Source organism: Pundamilia nyererei, unplaced genomic scaffold, assembly GCF_000239375.1.
Source record: "Pundamilia nyererei isolate P.nyererei 1_Seehausen unplaced genomic scaffold, PunNye1.0 scaffold00326, whole genome shotgun sequence".
Taxonomy (NCBI): domain Eukaryota; kingdom Metazoa; phylum Chordata; class Actinopteri; order Cichliformes; family Cichlidae; genus Pundamilia; species Pundamilia nyererei.
The window spans coordinates 82,551-90,962 of NW_005187727.1; the positions used below are offsets into that span (position 1 = coordinate 82,551).

Below are 8,412 nucleotides of genomic sequence, written 5' to 3' on the forward strand. Positions count from 1 at the left end.
GCTACACTGTAAGTTGACTTCCTTTTGGACATCAAACATTGGTGGATATTGGTCGTGGTGGGCGGGTCATGTGGTGTTCACCTGGGCGGGAGCGTGTCGTGGCACAGGTGAGTGTGAGCGGTCGTTGCCTGTGAGGTCAGCTCGGCGCCCGGCTCAGCTTTTGGATCCATTTTCAGGCGTCTTTCCCGTCAGTCCGGCAGAGACGGAAACGTCTGGCGGAGCAGCCTGTGTGCTTTCCTGCGGCGTCACATCCAACCGGCCCGTCTGTGCGGGCGGCGAGGAAAACCACATGGTGCTGCTGTTAGGCTGTTATTTAAGATGATGGATGACGGGATCTGAGCATGCTCAGTTCAGAGGCAGCACCAAATCACAATGACACGCCCACCAGTCGCTCCAGGCACTCGATGATTATGATTACTATCAGTATTATTTGATTAACTCGATGAATCGGTTTAAATGTGAGACATTAGAAATGGTTTCTGGAGTCTTTCCTTCAGTATGTCCAGATTAAAAAAAATACTGTGACATCATTGATCACTTCTGTGACATCACTGTTGATCTTTCTGCTTTTATGTCACTTTAATGGAAAGAAATCAGCTGTTAGACCTTTAAAAGCATCAGCTGTTGTTCATCCACAAAGTACAAAGAAGCTCCATATTGTCATGAATCAAACACCAGAGCATCATTTGTCCCTAAACTGTGATTTTAATGAGTAAAACATGGCGGTGGCGTGCTGACAGTCAGGTTCTGCGCTGCTCTCGGTGACAGATCAGCGACGCAGGAATGAGCAACAGATGGTGGCGACGCTCGGATCAGATCAGAGGCTTTAAGGCAGATTTAAAAGCACTGCACGGCGCCGGTCGCTGACAGGTGAGACGCTTCCTGAAATGCCACAACAGTGACATGAAGAGGTGACCCTCTGTCAGCTGATGCTGCCCAGGTGTTCATCAGCACCCTTCATCCCTTCCTGTTCATACTCTTCCTCCCTCCTCTGTCTGCGACCGTGTCGGCTTCACTGACCCGAGGATCGCAGGAAACCTGGCTGTCTGTGTCTCTCCGCTGTGGCTGTTTGGCGTCTCTGTTAGAAAGCGAGGCGTCCCAGTTGACCTGTCTATTTTACCTGTCCTGTTTGGACCTGTTGTCTTAGTGGACTGAGGTCAATGGTCACGTGGGCAAAGGTCCTGCTGTCCAATCAGTGATTGATCTAAAAATAAAAGCATTTCCAGTCCAGCCCCCCGACCCCCTCCTTTCTAACTGCAGTAATATCAGAGCCCGCTGACCAATCACATGACCAGCTGGGCTCTCTCCCTCCCCCCACGGACGGCGGTAAGCTGCCATGTTGGTAATTGTTTGACCTCTGTGAAGCTGACCCTGTGACCCAGCTACAGGCACCGTCGTTCCTGCTCTGAGCGCCACCACCAGCATCCGAGCTTTGACCTGCTGGCCTCAGGAGGAAGCTCCAATTAAGTTGATGTCGTTTGTTGCTGGTGACGCTATTCTCCAGCTCTGACCTCTGACCTCTGTGTGTTTGTGCTCCATGTTCCTTCCTGTGACTTGAACTTTGACCTTTGAATGAAACGCAGCACTAAAAATGAGCTTGCAGCAGCTTAGGAGTGCGTACCTGTGCGCCCTTTTCTGTGTCATGAGAAACAGGAAGTGCATGTTTGATTGCAGCAAATGCAGCTCCACCTGGTCCTCTGCCCTAATGTTCAGCGTTACTACAAACACACCGTCTCACTGACTGCTGCAGGTACGCCCACACCTGTGTGCAGGTGAGGGACAGCCAGGTGTGCAGCGTCTCGTTGGATTGAGACTGATGTGATGTCATTTGTGAGAAAACTGTGAGGTTGGCGGCACGGAGTGAGCTGAGCTCAGGTGTGCTCTGATGTTTTTGCCCAGGGTGTGTGTTTGTGCGCACGTGCGTGTTATCAACCAGCAGGTCGGTACCTTCAGCAGGACATCCAGCCTTCCTCACTGCTTTGATCCGTTGCTCATACCGAGGCCCGTGGCTAAGCTATCTTTAGCTTTAGCCACTCTGGCTTTGCTAGCTTGTTTAAAACGCCTGTATTCACCTGGCTGACAGGTTTACAGGTCTGAGACTGAGGATAGTTGTCACCGGCATGTTTGTCATGGTCGCCTTGGTTACTGTGGCTAATGTTATGTTAGCCTGTGGCTAACTAGCTCAGACCAGCTCGTGAATGCTGCTGATAAGACAAATCACCTCTCAGGTTCATGATAAAGAATATCAGTGTTGGTGTTCAAAGGAAAACAGGAACTGGTCTGTGGGGTCCTCCTTTCTAATGACTGACCCCGCCCCCTGTTTGAAGGTTTTTGGAAGGTCTTAGATGATGTAGGGGTGGCGGTGGTGGTGGTGGTGCCTGAAACATGTTGTGGTGTAACTGCTGATACGAATCACAGACATGAAGCTAAACGTGCCCCGCGTTAAAAACTCACCTGAGCGCCATAGTAAAACGGTACCGATGTCATCAGGAGAGAGGCGGGACTTAGAGGAGGAGCATGAGGAAGTAATGAGATGTCAACGCAGGGATGAAAGTAAATCCATCAGAGTGGACGGCAGAGGCAGACGCGAGGATTAACCTCAGCAAACGATCACATGTGGGATTAGAGTCGGACAGGCGTGTGTGTCTGTGTGTGTCTGTGTGTGTGTGTGTCTGTGTGTGTGTGCGTGTGTGAGATGGGGATGAGGATGATGAGGATCAGATTTGTTGCTGAGAGGATTAATCTGCTGAACGACTGAAACTGGAACAAAGCAGCAAACATGAAAACAAAGCTCAGAGGACACTGACCGCAGCCAATCAGAGAGCCTGTTTACAGCAGCAGGTATAGATTATTGATCAGTCTGTTTGAAGTGTACATCAGAAGATCTCAGCGAGCTCGCAGTGGATGTCTGGGTGGATGTGTCGATGAATGGACGGATAGGTGGATGACTGGATAGATGGACAGCTAGGTGGTGTAAAGGCAGGCGAAGTGTGTGAACGAGGAGGCCAGTCGAGCTGTTCTTCTCGCTGTTAGCGCTGAGGTCACGGGCCGTGGCGGGGGCGGGGACTAACGTTCAGCAGGCTCCTTTGTGCCAACACTTCTCCTGAAGCGGTGCCACAGCCTCACAGATGTTCTCCAACCGCTGGTGGGTGGTCGGTGGAGGTTCGCGATGGTTACTCGTGTGCTATAACAGGCGTACAGTACTGCACTGACACCCACTGTGAGGTTGCTATGGTAACTGATGGGTCGCAGGTCAGAGATACGTGGAGATGCAGAGAAGTCGCCTTCCTCGCTGACTGCCGGTGACCAAGGCAACCTGCTCGAACCAGAGCAATCACAGTGAAGCTTTTGGTGCAGCAGCCTCTGTCTGAGGTGTTCTACACGAGTGACCATCGTGTAGTGACCTAATGGCCTCTGACCCCAGTCTGGGCGTGTGCGCTGAGGTCTGACTGGCTCAGTCTGTTTCTGTCTGTGTCACATGACCCACCTCCCTCACCTTCCTCCACGCCCGGTGGAGCTACAGGTTTCAGACTGCGTGATGTTAAAGATGACTTCGCTGCACAGATGGGACAACGAGCTGCGAGGAATTGTTGATCACCGTCAGTGTCAGAGGTCGTGTTGGTAACCGTGGTAACCAGCAGGCTAGGAGTGAGGCTGAAAGCCTGCAGAGGTGTTGATACGCGACTCCTCTCCCTGTGCTATTGATCTGTCTGACCTCGTTAGGAGGGATTCCTCTAATTGGAGCCCACTAATGGCTCCTATTAGCTCGTTAGGTGAAGTTAGCTCGTGCAGAACTTCTGCTAACAAGCACGGACACTTTTCTTTGTGAGCAGGCAGTCGCTTGCTGTGCTCAGGCTACTGAGTTCCTCTTCCTGAGAAACCAGCTCTGTTCATCCACAGGGAGCTCCTCCTCCTGCCTCACTGTTTTATTTCTCTGTGAACGAAATGAGCCGAGCGATGGGCCTCGGGCCTAATGGCAGCTGATAAGATTTCCTTCGATCTGGACTCGTGCCACCAGCCGAGAGCAGAATCCTCCAGAGAATCGATCCTGAACAAATCCAATCAGCTGCAGATGCTCGCTGAGCGGCACCAGGGGAGCCTCTTTGTTTTACACGAGGAGCTTCCTTTAATCGTGTTACTGCGTCCTGAGTTTGCCTTCAAACTTCCCTCTTAAACCCTGACTGCATTCCTTTAGAGCACAAACTCCAGCTGGGAATGTCCTAGAATCAAATCCTTTAAAATCCAAATCTGGACAAAAACAGTGTGAGGCTGAACTCTGCTGTAGCTCTCGGCCTCTGTCTTCATCTTCCTCTGTCTAAATCTGAGCTGAGCCTTAAAGCCCGCCACACGCAGCACCATTAATCATATGCCCACTACGTTCTTATTGTGGGGGTTTTAATATCCATGTCTGCTGCCCTGACAAACCTCAGGTGAAGGAGTTTTTAAGCCTCATTGATTCTTTTAATCCGGTCCAGCCCGTACCTGGTCCCACACATGAACACGGACACACACTGGACCTGGTCCTGTCGCACAGTCTACCTGTGTCTAACATGGAAGTGACTGACACTGCCTTCTCTGACCATATGGCTGTATTATTTGATGCTGCGTTTTCACGCACTACAGTTCAAACCAGCGCTCCTGTTCGCCGCTGTCGGATTATTAACCCTTCCACTGCTGCCCAGTTCCCCGCTGATCGTACTGCCTAACCACTCTGGACTCTGTGGCACCATTAATAACCAGGCAGCCCAAGGCTAAAACGGACCCTTGGTTTAACGACGCCACTCGGGCTGTGAGGAGGGAGTGTCGTAGAGCTGAACGCAGATGGAAGAGGAACAAACTGCAGGTGTCTCTTCAAATCCTAAAGGACTGCTGGCGCCTCTATCAGGATACGGTCAAAGAGGCTAAAAGAAAATATTTCTCTAAGATCATTTCCTCCAACAGTCACAATCCACGTGTTATTTAACTCTACTGACTCAGTCTTAAATGCTCCACAAAGTGGCTGCTTGGAGGCCTCTCTGATGATTTTATGTGTTTTTCATTGAGAAGGTTGCAACCAAAGGAGAGTGGTGTCCCAGAGGTCTTCCAATCAGGTTTTAAAAACGTTCATAGCACGGAGTCAGCACTCTTAAAGGTTTTTAATGATATCCTCCTTTCCTGTGACTCTGGTAATCGTGTTGTTCTTGACCTAACAGCTGCCTTTGACACTGTAGACCACAACATTTTACTGACTCGCTTGCACCATCTTGCAGGCATTCGTGGTACTGCTTTGAAATGGTTTAGGTCTTATCTTTTTGACAGAACTTTTAGTGTTAACCTTTCAGGGTATGAGTCTTCCTCTGCTGCCTTTCAGTCTGGGGTCCCACAGGGCTCAATTTTAAGGCCTCTGCTTTTTTCATTATATTTACAGCCCCTGGGAACCATCCTCAGAAGGCATGGATTACCCTTCCACTGCTATGCTGACGACTGTCAGATTGATCTGCCTCTGAAGCAGAACGATGCCTTCTCTATTAAGCCACTTCTAGCATCTGTAGAAGACATTAAATCTCGGATGTCCCTAAACTTTCTAAGATGTAATTCAAGCAAAACTGAGGTGATTCTGTTTGGTCCTAGTGGACCTTGTGTATTTTAAACCTGTTGTTACTAACCTGGGTTTTAAGATGGACAGTGATTTTAAATTAGACAGTCAAATTAGGGCTACTGTCAAGTCCAGTTTTGTCTCGGCTGTGAGTAAACACAGACTGCAGTTTCTTCAGACCCGCCAACAGTTCATTCACCTTCTCTCTTCTCCGCTGTCCTTGAAAGTTGTCATATTTGTCGGCATGAAGACTCACGTAGTGGCGACGGAGGTTATATTCTTTCAGCACTGCAACATGCTGGGAATAAATAGGATGACCATTTTTTCTTGGAACACTCTGCACTCTGCATCCACTTTTCTCTTTTTGACAGAGACATATTGGGCCAATGAGGGTGCCAAAGCACATCGGGTTTAAATTTCGCGGGCAAAACAAAGTAGCTCACAATTGCTATTGCGCCATCCAATGGACACAATTGGAACAGCAGTTTCTTTATTGAAAAATTGCTGCTCATTTTTATACTTTACAAAATCATCTCACGGGCCAGATTAAACCCGTTTGTGGGCCTGATCCGGCCCGCGGGCCGTACGTTTGGCACCCCAGGCTTAAACAGTCTTGCCCCAATTTACCTCTCTGAGCTTCTTCGTCCTTACCCACCCCCCAGGTCTCTCAGGCCAGCTGACAAGCTGCTCCTGGAGGTACCCAGGTCCAAGAGGAAGCTCAGCGGGGGCGGGGCCTTCTCTGCCCCAGCACATTAGAGAGGCCCCCTCACTGTCCACTTTTCTTAAAACCCATTTTTACTCCTTGGCTTTTGACACAGTCTGACCCTGATTTTATTGTTTTAAATGTAATTCTAATTATCATTTTATACTATTTTATTATTGCTTTTGCTATTTGTGCCAATTCTACTGTTTTAAATATTATTTGAATTATCATCTTATTTTTTTTAAATATGTTTCCTCTATTTATATTATTTCTTTTTTTAACTTGTTTAATGTATCAAGTGTACAGCACCTGAAAGTGCTTTATAAATACATTGCTTTCTTGCTAGTGAGTACTGCACTGATTCAGCTAAAAGGTGATGTGTTGCAGGCGTGTTTCAGGCGTGTTTCAGGCGTGTTTCAGGCGTGTTGCAGGCGTGTTTCTGGGGTGTTTCAGTCATGTGACAGGTGTGTTTCACTTGTGTTGGAGTCATGTTAGAGGTGTGTTGCAGGGGTGTTGCAGGCGTGTTACAGTCATGTTTCAGGCGTGTTTCTGGGGTGTTTCAGTCGTGTGACAGGCGTGTGACAGGTGTGTTGCAGGTGTGTTTCACTTGTGTTGGAGTCATGTTAGAGGTGTGTTGCAGGGGTGTTGTTGGCATGTTGGTGGTTTGATTAACATGTGTTGCAGGCGTGTTCCTGGGTTGTTTCAGTCGTGTTGCACATGTGTTGTTGGTGTGTTCAACATGTGTTGGAGGTGTATTACAAGTGTGTTGTCGACATGTTGCTCGTGTGTTTCAGTTGTGTTGCAGGCATGTTGTTGGTGTGTTGCAGGTACTTTGTGTGTTGACCTTCAGGTTTCAGGAAAGTATTTTTTAATGGTGTTTTTATTCCAAGCTGGCAATAATTTTAATGTCAGGATGTCTTCATGCAGCGAGCTGCACTGATTGGTCATCAAGCTGTGGTTCACTGTCCTCTCTTGTGATTGGTTGATGTGTTGGGCTGGTCCATGGTACACAGCCAGAGGTCCGTCCTGATGAGGCGTCTGCAATCAAAACACCACAGAGACTGTTAAAAGCAGCTCGTCATGTTTGCTCAAAGCTTGAAGCACAAATGTTTTGGTCCTTTTAAACTTTATCGTTTTGCTGTTGCAGGACGTCTGAGGGGGTGCACCCCCGCCTCCTGACTTCCTGTTTGCTTTGCTGCTGTCACTTGAGCATCCAGAGGCCTCACCTGTCCGTCGCAGCAGATTTTCACTCTGTAAAAATGTAAGTACGGTCACCCTTCAGAACCACGCTAACGTTCCTCTGAAGCTCTCTTGCTGCCAGCCAATCATGCGACAGGCTGACTCAGTGCTGAGTGTCTGCTCACGTTTGCAGCCTTTCATTTAATCAGAGCTCTGTGGCTGTCAGTCCTCTGCATGCAGCTTCATCACATGGAGTCTTTTACCTCATGTGACAGCTTTCATGATTCACGTCACATGGTGTGTCTGCGGTCCACCAACAGATATACAACATTATAAAAACAGTCTTTCTCCAGAGCCTTGCTCAGTCGTGTCGTCATCATCATCTACAGTCTGTTTGTAATGATGAAGATGAGCAGAGATGAAGCTCACATCAGTCCAGTCCTGTCGCTCACAGACTGCAGGAAGCTCGATGCCAAACGCTTCTCTTTGTGTATCTGTGTTTGAGGCATGGAGGATGTAACAGCCACTCGTGGCTCTTTCCAGCACCTCCAAAATCATAGGAAGCAGATCTGTACCGGAGCCAGGAGCTGCTTGGCGAGCTTCCCCTCGTGTTCCCGGCGTGCATCAAATGAGAGGAGAACACAAAGAGCCGATTTCAGGCGCCATGACATCAGGATTTCACAGAGCTTAACAGACGTGTCACCGTGCCGCCCAAATCTGAGCCCTGCAGATCGATTACAGCGTGGATTAGCTGTGAGCTCGCTCCACACGCCGTGCATTAATGCAACACACTTCAGCTGGAAACAGTCACAGGCCCAAGGGGGCGGAGCCTCCAACAACCAACCTCCATTCAGCCTCCATCGTCTGCTTTACACGATCAGGGGGCCTCTCAGTTACCCTGCTCCAAGGGATGGTACTTCACTACACACAGACACACACACACACACACACACTC

At 49.0% G+C, this 8,412-nt stretch overlaps 1 long non-coding RNA gene across 2 annotated transcripts in view; it reads left to right on the forward strand.

The window, feature by feature from the left end:
• Positions 1-8,394, forward strand: part of LOC102203133 (uncharacterized) — a 40,410-nt gene extending 32,016 nt beyond the window's left edge. For both annotated transcript variants that reach the window (XR_312258.1, XR_001290614.1), the window contains 2 exons: positions 7,426-7,539; positions 8,001-8,394. This is a non-coding gene — a long non-coding RNA (uncharacterized LOC102203133). The remainder of the gene's footprint in view (positions 1-7,425; positions 7,540-8,000) is intronic.
• Positions 8,395-8,412: the final 18 nt, after the last annotated feature.